We start from the raw sequence: 14112 nt of genomic DNA on the forward strand, positions 1-14112 counted from the left end.
AGGGACATTTCAGTTTTTTTGAAGTGGGGTTGTATAAGTTTTATGTTGTACTAGACGCAATCGATGCCGCTCAGCTCGGCCCCTTTGATGAGAAACTGCAGGGAGCAACAGCACACAAGCTAGACTATCAATCAACCAATCAATCAATCAATCAATCAATCAATCAATCAATCAATCAATCAATCAATCAATCAATCAATCAATCAATCTTTATTTGTATAGCCCCAAATCACAACAAACGTTATCTCAAGACTCTTTTACAAACAGAGCAGGTCTAGACCACTCTATGTCAAATTATGAACAGAGACCCAACACCAAGACAGGATAAGACTCAGTCTGACCCCACCTTAATCCATCATGAGCATTGCACCTCACAGTATTTAGCTAGTTACAGTGGAGAGGAAAAACTTCCTTTAACAGGCAGAAACCTCGAGCAGAACCAGACTCATGTTAGACAGACATCTGCCTCGACCGAGTTGGGTCTTGAAAGAGGGATAGAGGAGAATAAGAGAGAGAGTGCGAGAGGTGATAGTGATGAGACGAGTAGTAGTAGCTGTTGCCGCTGGAGTCCAGCACGTCCGTATCAGCTGGAGTCTGGAACGTCCACAGCAGGAGGAAGTCTACGGCAGCTCAGAGGAACCTACGAGACAAGGGAGCTCAGGGACTCCAGAAAGGTCTATGGTTAGTAACTTTAATGGGACAGGGAGAGTTAAAGTAAGTGATGAGGGGGTTGGGGGGGAGGGGGTGAGATAGGATCCCAGTGTGTCAGTTCCCCCGGCATTCTAAGCCTATAGCAGCATAACTAAGAGCTGGTCCAAGCCTGATCCAGCTCTAACTTTAAGCTTTATCAAAAAGGAAAGTTTGAAACCTACTCTTAAAAGTAGAGAGGGTGTCTGCCTCCCGGACCCTGACTGGTAGATGATTCCAAAGGAGAGGGGCCTGATAACTGAAGGTTCTACCTCCCATACTATTTTTAGAGACTTTAGGTAGGACCAGCAGGCCTGCATGTTGGGAGTGTAGAGTTCTAGAGGGGTATTAGGGCACTATGAGCTCTTTAAGATATGAAGGTGTCTGATCATTAAGAGCTTTGTAGGTCAGAAGAAGGATTTTAAATTCTAGTCTAGATTTTATGGGGAGTCAGTGTAACTCTCCTTCTTCCAGTCAAGACATTACAGAAGTGTTTAGCCTTACCCGTTTCCTTTTTTAAATTAATACCATCTAGTGTTAATGTGGGTTTAATCCTCAGTGAGTCTTTGAATTGTAAATGATTGTTCATTAAGTGAATTAAACCTTTAGGAACAGCCTTCATCACAGAGTTGAAATCTTTGCTTGTAACAGGAAATGACTTCACGTAAAGGAATCGTTCAAAATTCAACAGCAGGCCATCGTCATCAAAGAGATCACTAATATATATAATATCTCTATCCACCCATTTCTGCTGACAGAGAGATTTTTACCCATGGTTATGTCTTTGTTATTCCAAATGATAGTTCTGTTGGGAGAAAGGTTCTGTGAGGAGCATCATTTCCATGTAAGCAGTGCCTGTTGATCACTGAGATCATTTCAAGGGGAGTTGGTGATGCCTGAAAGGTATTATTGAAGTCAATGAAATGTAGTAATTCAGATCTTCTTTTCTCTGGGCTGTAGGAGATAAAAGGAGTACAGTGAGTGTCTCTGTGGGGTGTCGGTCCGGACACGCAGGCAGGAATTATGTTCACTCTTTATTAAAGGCACTTGAACATCAACAGGCAGGAGATTGCATCATCTGTGGGTAGGTCTGTATAGGTGTGAGGGTGTGTGTGGTCTATAGCAGGGGTTCCCAAACTTTTCAGCCTGCAACCCCCAAAATATAGGTGCCAAAGACTCCTACTGTCCCTCAAAGTGATTTAATGTGTCTTTATTTAGCTGGTCTGCAGAAAATGACCCTACCTATATGAGCATGTGTCTGTGTTTCCTGCTCCTTTATGAATGAACCTGCTGCTACTGATGCTTTAGATAATGCACTGCTCACTAACCCTAAACTTAGGAGTCATCTGGAAACAAAGAAAGGCAGAAAACTCATTACACTTTCTATTTTCAAGGTTTTATTTCAAGGTTAGCTTCTATTTTTGTTGATATTATTTACTGTAATGGTCGAATGTATTATTTTTAGATAACTTAAAAAAGAAAAAACATTCTTGAAGACATCTCACGACCCCCCATTTGTGTCTCTTGACCCCCTCGGGGTTCCAACCCACACTTTGAAGTCCCTAGAGTCAGAAGGAAACATGGTGAAGCAGGGTTTAGTCATTATGCACCACATATCTGGAACACACTCCCTGAAAGCTGCAGGTCCGCTCCAACTCTCACCTCTTTTAAATCAAAGATTAAGACCTTTTTATTTACACTGCCTTCCTATCTTAGCTTATTTTAACTCACTTTAAATGCACATTTTAATTTCATTATTAATATTATATATTTCTAATGTTCCTTTTCTTTTCCATGTTATATTATATTTGTCATTTTAATTGTGTTCTTTTATGCCTGTCTGAATGTCTCCAATGCTTTTAATGTTTTAATGTAAAGCACATTGAGTTGCCCTCCTGTATGACATGCACTGTACAAATAAAGCTGCCTTGCCTTGTTTGTGAAACAGCCTGCTACATACTACCTCCGAATGTAGTAGACAGAAGGTACTGCCCACTACATGCTGGGTCTCAATTTAGTCTGTAGTCTGTCTGTTCTGTTGGATCTAGTCTGCAGGACTCTGGGTCAGGTGTCACTGGATTTCTGGTTTCAGAAAGCTGAAGTAAACAACGACCAAGCTGATAGATAAACTGCTTATTTAACATCACTGATGATTTAAAAAGTTATGAAGTGGAAACAATACATGAGGGAGACTGGTCAACTGCAGACTGAGACATGTTCCTGAATCAGTAGACATCGGGGGAGTTTGACATACTGCAGATTTTACTCTTACTGAATTTAGACCACATCAGTCTGTACTGCCAGGACAGTAGGAGGTTTGAAAACAGCCTGAGAGAAAGTGGCGTCCATGGAGCATGGTGCCCACAGCAGGCATGGCGCTTCATTATGATGACATAGTATTACCTGCGCCCAGTAAAAACCGTGTTTACCTGTGCCCACCCACAGAGGGAGCAGTTCTGTAGCTGCTATGCAGAGGAGAATGATCTGAGTTACCCAGATGTTTTAGAACGACACAGAGAGCAGACGAGACCAGCTCAGGCTCACACCTTACCTCCGTGACATCATCACTTCAGACTGAAACTGGCCAGTTGATTGGCTTACAAATACCACGTGACTCTCACCAGCACAAAGAACAAAAAGATTTTTATTTTGTCCTCATGCTAAATTTTCATTCTGAAGAAACTTTGTCCCGCTGTGAAACCAAACTCAGCGTTGATAAATTTTACTGCAACCAAAGTAACTTCTTTAAGTTTATCTTTTATTCAACTAAAGTCTATTTTTAGTTTTAAGAACGTTTTTCTTATTTCCAATCTTTTACACTAAAGCCACGCACAGCAAAGCAAAGCTTACCTTTTGTTAAAGACATTATTCTTAGTCTACAAGACTTCTTTTTTGTATTTTGATCAACAAGCCTTTAAGAAACTCCCTCATCAGCAGCAGTCAGTGGACATGAGAACACGTGACCACACAACAGAACCAAGTGTACTCTGGGCCAGCCGTCCTAAACCTCCCCTACACGGCACCATCTCGCTGTTCTTTGGGTGGAAATCCAACGGACACGAGAAAACACGCAGAGAAACTGGAGCGAACTCCTCTGGACCCATCAGAGACTCGCTGACGGTTCTGGATGACAGTAAGACTGTTCAGAATTTCTGTGGTCAAAGTTGATTTAGGCTTCATTCTGAAAGTCCCATAGTTTGACTATATTTCCAAATCAGAGATTTAAATTAGTGTCTGAAACTCTGTTTTAAACCACTAAACTAAATCGCTATCACCAAGTCATTAGCCTACTACCAGCAATCCTTGCTCAAAGGTATATTTGTCTGTGTCGTATCTTAACAGTCCGTGATGTGCAGATGCAGAATGAACCTCGTGACACTGGCCAGCTTGGATTGTAATTAGATTTATTACAATCAAACAGCATCTGTTTGGAGAACGACCGGGCCAGATGAAGTCGCCTCTCTTCTGTCTCCATGTTCTGACTTAAATACTATGAAGGTGCACTCAAATTAGAATGAGGGTGTCCTCAAAACATGCACAGATATGGACTCTTCAATAGGCAAGGCAAGGCAAGGCAAGGCAGCTTTATTTGTATAGCGCATTTCATACACGAGGGCAACTCAATGTGCTTTACATTAACACATTAAAAGCATTGGAGACATTCAGACAGGCATAAAAGAACATAATTAAAATGACAAATATGATAAAACAGAAAAGAAAAGGAAAGTTAGAAATATATTAAAAATTACATTAAAATTTTAATTTAAAGTGAGTTAAAATAATCTAAGATAGGAAGGCAGAGGTAAATAAAAAAGTCTTAATCTTTGATTTAAAAGAGGTGAGAGTTGGAGCAGACCTGCAGCTTTCAGGGAGCTTGTTCCAGATATGTGGGGCATAATGACTAAACGCTGCTTCACCATGTTTCGTTCTGACTCTAGGAACTGAAAGCAGACCAGTACCTGATGACCTCAGGGGTCGAGGTGGTTCATAAAGTAGTAGCAGATCAGCAATGTATTTTGGGCCTAAACCATTCAGTGCTTTATAAACCATCAGCAGGATTTTAAAGTCTATTCTCTGACAGACAGGAAGCCAGTGTAGAGATCTAAGAACTGGAGTAATGTGGTCTACTTTTTTGGTCCTTGTTAGGACTCGAGCAGCAGCATTCTGTATGAGCTGCAGCCGTCTGATGGACTTTTTAGGGAGTCCTGTAAAGACCCCGTTACAGTAGTCTAGTCTGCTAAAGATAAATACGAGTTTAACGTTAGCTGCTGTTTGACTCCATTTATGAAAACCTTGTTTTGAATATATCAGAGATGTCAGCTGTCACTGTCAATCATATTATTGCCTAGGTCAAAGGTGATCTTCCTTTAGGCCCTCCCTAGAGACTTCTGGGGCCATTCTACAATAACACATTCTTGTGGGCCATATTGGGTAAACATGAGATACTTCACCTGTTTATCTATTTGTCTGTCTAATCTAGTCTTTATCATTCTATTTACATTAAACTTCATATATTATAAAGGATTTTGTCTGTATATTCATTTCGAAGCAGGGTGGGTCAATGTGTTTGTAAAGAATTCATAACTTCAGATTTAAATTGAACAAGACTGTTTTTTTTCATTTGTTCAATCATTAGTGTTCAATTTTCATAATTAATCACTGTGATTAATTAGGTTTCGATCCTGAGTGGTGCCCCATTGATTTATATGAGGAAAATTATATGAAATATTAATTTCATAATTCACAAAATTTTAAAATATTAATTTCACATTTTAATATCTGAAATACCCCATACAATACTCTACAGAACATTGGGCCTCATTCACCAACATCTTCTTTAGGTGTTTCTTAAATGTACTCTTCTGAAGGGTTCTAACAGAAGGAATAAAGACCACATCAAGTCCAGGGGCGGATCCCAAAGCTCCCAAGCTCCACCTGTGTCTTAGTCCTTCCCACCAGAGAGGATGGAGAAATGGAAGGAGAGAGAGAGAGAGAGAGAGAGAGAGAGAGAGAGAGAGAGAGAGAGAGAGAGAGAGAGAGAGTTATAAGAGACATGAGAGGTCCTTTCCTCCACAGCGTGATGACGGTGTCAGCATATCACCTGGCTCAGCTGTCAGTCAGCTGTAACAGCTGTTTGTGTCTACACACATGCACTGTAATAACTCTGATCAATATAAACAGTCACAGAAGATAATACTTATTGATCCCCAGGGGAACTGGGTTGTTGCAGCAACACAGACATAGTAGCAAGAGTAGTAAAGAAAGAATAGAGCACAAGGAGAGAAAAAATGAAATCAAGTACAAAATCAAAACAGATGAATAAAATAAGAATAGAATTTAACAGGATATCAAAATGTTACTTATAGAAGAACGCATCAAAGCGCAAACAGGTCTAATGGTGCGTTCACACCAAACGCAGCTTTTTTGTGTTGCACAAACAAATCCCATGGAAATGGAGAACAGACCCCAGGGGACAGAGCAGGACAAGCGAAGGACCAGAGGACAGATACAGAAAGAGGGGAGGCATCTGGAACCTCACAGTCTATCACAGGTAAGTTTACAGGTGAGGAGTCAAACTTAAAATCTGCAAACTGGAGTAGAAAATCTTTGTTTTTATGAATGGATAGCTCATTGTTTTTCACATTTCTTCATGACAGGACCAAGCCTACACTACTGTCTATGACTGCATGATAAATGAACTTGAATTAAAGGAACAGTCAAATAAGAACATGTTCACATCTTAATGCTTACATTCTTTAAAGAGTCATTGCATCAATGTGCTCCCTGGGATAAATCAGTATTTCTGATAAAGTCTGGGATGACTTTGTATATAAGAGCATGCTGAAGGCACTGTTAAAACACAAATGCTGGATGATATCATGGCTGTATGATGAAGTACTGGGGGTAACATGTAATATTTTGAGTGCTGTAAACAGCTGGAATTAGCTGGAATCATCTCACACCAGTTTTTGAATGTCCAGGCATGACATTTAGCTTCTGATGATGCTGCAGAACAAGAGCCTGTGTGTTTATCATAATGACCAGTTGTGTATTTATTTCTTTTATGTTGAGTAATTTTAATATTTTAACTGAATTAATTCTACTACTTTTGACTTTGTGTAATAAAGTGGTTTCACACCATGTTCCTTTTTTTCAGGGTGAAAGATGACAAGGAAACCCACCAGAGAGGAGAGTGATGCTGCCTCTGCAAGCTTTGAGGAGGCCTCATCTGCCAGCCACCTAGCTTTTTGTCAGACACCCTGGTCCTCCCATGCAAAGGCTGCTGCTCCACCCAAAGGAATGTTATATTCCAAATCATAAACTAATGTATAATCCGGCAATGTGTTACTTAATGTGGAACCATTCGAACAAGGTAACTGGGGCAACAGTCTTTGTAGGGACTGAGTCAGGTTTCCCATCATCTATTTTTTATCTTTCCCCCAAACACAGACACATCTCATATCCTCATCATTCCACTTGTGTTGGTCAACAGTTCAAAGGTGTCTTTGTTTTTATAAAGTCTGCAAAATAAAGGCACTGAATGTTGTTCAAAATAACTTGCATATTGTTTTATTCCACCCAAAAAATAGGTACGCTTCAACTATGAGAGACAAAATGAGAAGAAAAATCCAGGAAATCACATTGTAGGATTTTTAAAGAATTTATTTGTAAATGATGGTGGAAAATAAGTATTTGTTCACCCACAAACAAGCAAGATTTCTGTCTCTCACAGACCTGTAACTTCTTCTTTAAGAAGCTCTTCTGTCCTCCACTTGTTACCTGTATTAATGGAACCTGTTTGAACTGGTTATCTGTATAAAAGACACCTGTCCACAGCCTCAAACAGTCAGACTCCAAACTCAACCATGGCCAAGACCAAAGAGCTGTCCAAGGACACCAGGAAGAAAACTGTGGACCTGCACCAGGCTGGGAAGAGTGAATCTACAATAGGCAAGCAGGTTGGTGTGAATAAATCAACTGTGGGAGCAATTGTAAGAAAATGGAAGACATACAAGACCATTGATAATCTCCCTGGATCTGGGGCCCCACGCAAGATCTCATCCCGTGGAGTCAAAATGATCATGAGACCGGTGAGCAAAAATCCCAGAACTACACGGAGGGACCTGATGAATGACCTGCAGAGAGCTGGGACCAAAGTAACAAAGGCTACCATCAGTAACACACTACGCAGAGAGGGACTCAAATCCTGCAGTGCCAGGCGTGTCCCCCTGCTTAAGCCAGTACATGTCCAGGCCCGTCTGAAGTTTGCCAGAGAGCATATGGATGATCCAGAAGAGGATCGGGAGAATATCATGTGGTCAGATGAAACCAAAATAAAACTTTTTGGTAAAAACTCAACTCGTCGTGTTTTGAGGAAGAAGAATGCTGAGTTGCATCCCAAGAACACCATACCTACTGTGAAGCATGGGGGTGGAAACCTCATGCTTTGGGGCTGTTTTTCTGCAAAGGGGACAGGACGACTGATCCGTGTTAAGGGAAGAATGAACGGGGCCATGTATCGTGAGATTTTAAGCCAAAACCTCCTTCCATCAGTGAGAGCATTGAAGATGGAACGTGGCTGGGTCTTCCAGCATGACAATGATCCCAAACACACCGCTCGGGCAACAAAGGAGTGGCTCCGTTAAAAAGCATTTCGAGGTCCTGGAGTGGCCTAGCCAGTCTCCAGACCTCAACCCCATAGAACATTTGTGGAGGGAGTTGAAAGTCCGTGTTGTCCAGCGACAGCCCCAAAACATCACTGCTCTAGAGGAGATCTGCATGGAGGAATGGGCCAAAATACCAGCTACAGTAGCTGTGTCTCAATTCAGGGGCTGCATCCTTCGGAGGACGCAGCCTACGCGGTCTGCGGAGGTGAGTCCTTTGGAGGCACGTTCGAGGGCCGCATTAACTGTTGTGAAATGAGACGGTCTGGCCTTCGGAGGATTTCCGGGTTGCGTCACCAATTGTTCACGCCCTCACCTTTACGTCAAGGTTTCTGCTGTCCAGGCCCACGAAAGGAGAGAGAAAGAGAGAGAGAAAGGAAGAGAGAAAGAAAGAAAGAAAGAAGAGAAGATAATTTATGGAGCCAGAGCTGTTACTTTTATTTATTTATTTTTAATTTTATGCTGGAAGAAGAGGAGAAACGCCTCCGTCGGCTGGTGTATCTCTGGCTGAGAGGACCGTAGAGGTAAATCTGTTCTTTAAACCCACAGTAATATCATCATTAGCTAGTTAACAGTCAGGAGTAATTAATATATCTATACATTACGTTAATTACCGTGAAGAGACATTAAAGCTAGGCATAAAAACTATAGCTTGGCATATGGTTTAACTTTGACAATTGATTCATAGTTAAGTAACCCTGACCTTAATTTAATATTAAAATGTTGTGTCATGAATCATCAAAACCAGGTTGAGAAGACTAGATTGACTGTAAGTGGATAGATAGATAGATTTAGCATTATCTATCAAAGCTCTAAAATTAACTAGAATTAATTTATTAACTTAAATTATGCAGCTATTGTTTAATAACCCTTTTTTCTTCTCCTGTTTTTCTCCTCTTTTCCTAATCCAGACCAGACACCTGTACTGCAGGATCAACCTGGCTGTTCCTGTACTGGACACATGTTTTGGGCAGGGTGACACCAGGCCAGACTTCAGGCTGAGCAGAGAGTCTCTGGCAGTGCTGCTGGACCCCCTCCACCAGGAGCGGAGACAATAATAACATAAACACGTAAACAATGTTGTATACAAATAAATCACGTCAACAGCAGTCATTTTCAGCAGTTTTTATTAACTTGCATGGTAAAAACAAATACAGTAAAACAAATACCAGGGTTTCCCCTAGAAAAGTTGTTGGGCCCGGTGGCAAGCTGGTCAGGGAACACACTATCACAAGTTTTTGGGTAACTTTTTGATGTACAAACTGTCATTTGTACGTAGATGCTACATTAAGTCAGTGCTAAAAGCTGACAGGAGATTTGAAAATATGACTATGTGATGTGAATGTTGTCATACACCTTTTCAGAAGTGTTCTGTTGATTTTCTCTTTGCCAGCTCTGAAAAACAAATCATCTTAAAAAACATAGTAGCTTCAATATCATCATCCATGTCTGTATACACTTTGTATTTTATTTTCAGGTTGTCCCATTTGTTTTAGCCTGCTGGCCAAGACACATGCTGTTAAATAAACACACATATGTGTGTAAATACTGTATATATACATATACTGTATATATATATAGATAGATAGATAGATAGATAGATACACACACCATTCAGTATGTTCTCAGAAATATGACATTTTAAAATTCAGCCTGAGAGGCTGTTCATATTCAATCATCCCAAAAATAAAAACTCGTATGTCCAGCAAATATGGTGAAATCTGAACTGATGTATGAAGTAACTGTTAATTAACATACCTTAACTAATGATGTATTAAACATGTTGTCATTACATGAAGTCAGACAGGATCATAAGTTCATGGTGAACAACAGGAATTCATTATTAATTCATACAGAAATTCATCATGAGTCATGCTTTACTTCAACATGACTTCAGCATTATTTCACTAAGAAAACTGTTCCATCATTATAAAGTGTTTCCATAATTATTGACTAACCTCCATCTAACAGTGGCTGAATGGTTTACACCGGTAATGATCGTTCTGATCCCTCAGGTTTATGAATCTCTCAGTTTGATCCAGTTTGATCCTTGCTCCCTAAAAAACAAAAGAAATGTAAAGCACGTTTTGTCATGTCAACAGACACAAGGATTCTTATATGGCGAAATAACTTTAATAATAAATATTATAATAATCCTGAAGTCAGCTCTGTATTCAATGCAAACCTTTACCTACAGTTTTAAAGTCTGGAAATAACGCAGGGCTCACAACCTCATCTAAATGTGGTCATCTTAGTCCATTTATACGTGATATAAAGTATAACAGTCTAGTCCCGTGGCTACATGTAAGCATTACTAACGTCACGTATTTTAACAGAAACATTAAGGTGTTAAGGTCCCTTGAAGCTTCACATATCTGGCATTGGATGTTCAAAAGAGTAAAACCCAAATACTTGCATTTAAAAGTGAATTCCACTCCGTTTCTCTCTTCCCCCCTAGGTGCCGCCATATTGGATAGTCATTTTCATGAATGAGCAGCGGCGCAAAGGATCTTGGGATATATGGGGCCGCGAAGGATAGTAGCGATGTGTCCTTCTAGAACAGGGAAAAGAAGGCTGCATTTGTGGGCTGCATCCGGGTGTTTTTGAAGGAGACTTCGAAATGGGACAGCCTTCGCCCAGCGTTGTGACGTAATCGGCCTTCAAAATGCAGCCTCAGGAGGATGCAGCCCCTGAATTGAGACACAGCTAGTGTGTGCAAACCTGGTGAAGACTTCCAGGAAACATTTGACCTCTGTCATTGCCAACAAAGGTTATGTTACAAAGTATTGAGTTGAACTTTTGTTATTGACCAAATACTTATTTTCCACCATCATTTACAAATAAATTCTTTAAAAATCCTACAATGTGATTTCCTGGATTTTTCTTTCTCATTTTGTCTCTCATAGTTGAATTGTACCTCTGATGAAAATTACAGACCTCTCTCATCTTTCTAAGTAGGAGAACTTGCAAAATCAGTGCCTGACTAAATACTTTTTTGCCCCAATGTATGTATGTGTATATATATATATATATATATATATATATATATGTATATATATATATACATATATAATCAAGCTATACTCAAATTTTAAAGGCTGAGGCTGTTTGCAATGTTTACTAAAATACAGTTATCCTTCTACAAATGATATGCTACACAAGTTACACGTTTAAAATCACCTATGCTCTGCAACATTTTGCAAAACTTACCTCTTTCCAACCTCCACTTATTTACTGTCTGTCAGTTTGTGAATTCCATAAGCTTTATATTCTAGTGAGATGTTGACATTTTTTTCTATTTTTTCAGTAGGTGCTCCTGTGGAAACTGTGCAGCCATGCCCACAGAACCTGAAAATTGATGCTGCTTGGAGACACCAAAGGTGCCAGAGCTGAATTACTAAATAATGTGTCTTTATTATAAGTTACATTTTCAAGACACCATGACATTTAACATTTGTAATTCCCTGTAGGTTATTGAACGTGTACAGGAGGTTGAGGAACCGATATCATGCATGATACACCATCCTGGGTTGAAGCCTGTCTGCCTCAACCTTTACTCTCTGCAGAATGCCTGCAACATATACAAAGCTGACTATGGTCCTATGCGGTTTAGAGGAATAAACCAGTAAGTTTGGTGTCTTTGTAAATTCTCATTATTTCCTCTTAAAGATGTTTTGAAGTCTTTCTATACTTTAGTTTAGAAACTTGTACAATGGAAATAAACCCACAAATAAGCAGTAGTGAGCTTATTTGACATGAATGCACATGATTCCTTTCAGTACAAACTCAGGATTTATTCAAATGAAATAATGTACAATCTGTGCAAATATAATAACAATTTTGCAAATATCAGAAATGCTGCTTTTCATAAAAGAATACACTGTAAAAACTATCCACAAATGTGGGTTTAAAAAAGAAAAAAAGGGTCAGACATGCATACAGTTTTTCCCACAGTAATACTGTTAAATCACAAGTCTCCACTCCACCTGCATGTTAACTCACCAGGCCACACCTGATCACCCAAGCCACGCCCCCAACACTATAAAAGCCTGCAAGCCTTTGTTTCCCCTTTTCCCTCCAAACCTGCCATGTGCCAGTGACTCCTTTGTCTAAATGTTTGTGCCATGTGGTTTCAAAGAATTACCTGGAGTGGATGCATTACTGATGTAAGTGAAGCCTTATTTCTATATTATCTTTATCAGTATTATGTGACATTGTTTATTTAGATATTTAATATCTCCTTTTTTTCCATTTTGTTTGTAATAGCAAAAATCCTCCACATCCAAATCCACTCCTTTGTCAGCACTGAGCTGATCCTTTTCTTTTGAAAATAAACCTTTGAAACCTGCCCTGGATCCTGTGTGTTTGACCTCACACCACACATTGTTCTGTGAACCAGTATCAAGAGGAAACACACATAATACAAATACTGTCCAATTTCTGCAGCCGCTACAGGTATCTGGCCTACAGGAGCTTTGTAAGCTGGTGCTGGGGCTTCCTTAAACGCAAAATCAGAGTGGTCATTCCATCCTGTGTGGTGCTACGGATCCACAGAGTTTCCTGATGCTGAAAATCAGTACGTGGGTTTTAGACCTCCCCTCGGTTAAAACGCGACACATAGCTGGCTATGGATTCCTCCCTGTCAGGCTGCTCGTATTGTGCAGAGAGGTCTTCAGGGATGGGGATGGAAAGCACAGCCTCAGTGTATGGTGACTGGTCCATGATTACTTTTTCCAGCACGAGGTCCAACATGTCATCAACATACCCTGTTTGTTAAAAGAAAGACAGATTTTGTTTACATTTTCAGATTGTATTGTTATTTACTGTGACTGAAAGTCTGTGCTAAATACCTGCCAATTTACACTTTTTAATTTATTATTTTATCTGGTTGATTTTTTTAAATTGCAATTTTGTGTTGAATATAACAATTTTGTATTTTATCATTAACAAAGCAACTAAGTTTACTTACCTCCTGCCATTTAATACTTATTATTTGTATAAGAGTTGATATTTTTCTACTGTATATTTTGTATTTAAAAATACTCTAACATATAAAGAATGTTTAATACAATATTAAAGAACTTGCCTTTTAAAAAAAAAAATAAAGTAATGCAATACTTACGGTATGTTGGCTCAACTTGATCTGGTTTTGCTCTGCATCCCCCCTTCAAGGCCTTTGGAAAGTTAACCTTGAAGAGAGGTTCACCTTCTGTTGTTTGGGCTTGTGGTCTGCCAGCATTCTCATTCTAGTACATGGCAGCCAGGTAGAGTCTAGACGTACAGTAAAGATAAATCAAAGTTGTTATTTATGACCGAAACCTTAGGCTACCCACAATATTTGAACTTTAAACTTACTACCTTTTAATTTACCTGCACAGCATTCCAAGACAGGGAAAGACGACACTTTTAGGGGCGAAACGAATGATGACGCTGTGGAAAGCCTCAACAGATGAAGTCTGGTGATGAGGGCTCAGTTTCTCTACATCCTTCAAAGTCCTCTTATTTGTCAGCACCTTCTCCAGCCGGTATAAGGCAGGATTTTCTAAAGAAAAATAAGTATACTTTATCACACTGTCATATGTAATGAGGAATCCTGTATTATACACAGCAGTAAGTTCAATCACTGGGTGTAATTGACTTCAGAGATTATGTCCTATCACTAATTATAAAAGGAGATGTGATTAAGGTTTTTGTAAGTATGAGTGCAACATACCTTCTGAAATCCATTTACCCATGTCTGTTGTCTGGCACAGTGGGTGCT

At 39.7% G+C, this 14112-nt stretch overlaps 2 long non-coding RNA genes across 2 annotated transcripts; one reads left to right on the forward strand and one right to left on the reverse strand.

The window, feature by feature from the left end:
- Nucleotides 1-12379: 12379 nt before the first annotated feature.
- LOC117819257 lies at nt 12380-12699 on the forward strand. Its single transcript, XR_004632497.1, has 2 exons — nt 12380-12517; nt 12618-12699. It is a non-coding gene; the product is annotated as an uncharacterized LOC117819257 (long non-coding RNA).
- Nucleotides 12700-13499: 800 nt separating this feature from the next.
- Nucleotides 13500-14112, reverse strand: LOC117819259. Its single transcript, XR_004632498.1, has 3 exons — nt 14065-14112; nt 13722-13893; nt 13500-13622 (listed from the first exon to the last, which is right to left on the reverse strand). It is a non-coding gene; the product is annotated as an uncharacterized LOC117819259 (long non-coding RNA).

Source organism: Notolabrus celidotus, chromosome 9 (assembly GCF_009762535.1).
Source record: "Notolabrus celidotus isolate fNotCel1 chromosome 9, fNotCel1.pri, whole genome shotgun sequence".
In the NCBI taxonomy this organism is placed as follows: domain Eukaryota; kingdom Metazoa; phylum Chordata; class Actinopteri; order Labriformes; family Labridae; genus Notolabrus; species Notolabrus celidotus.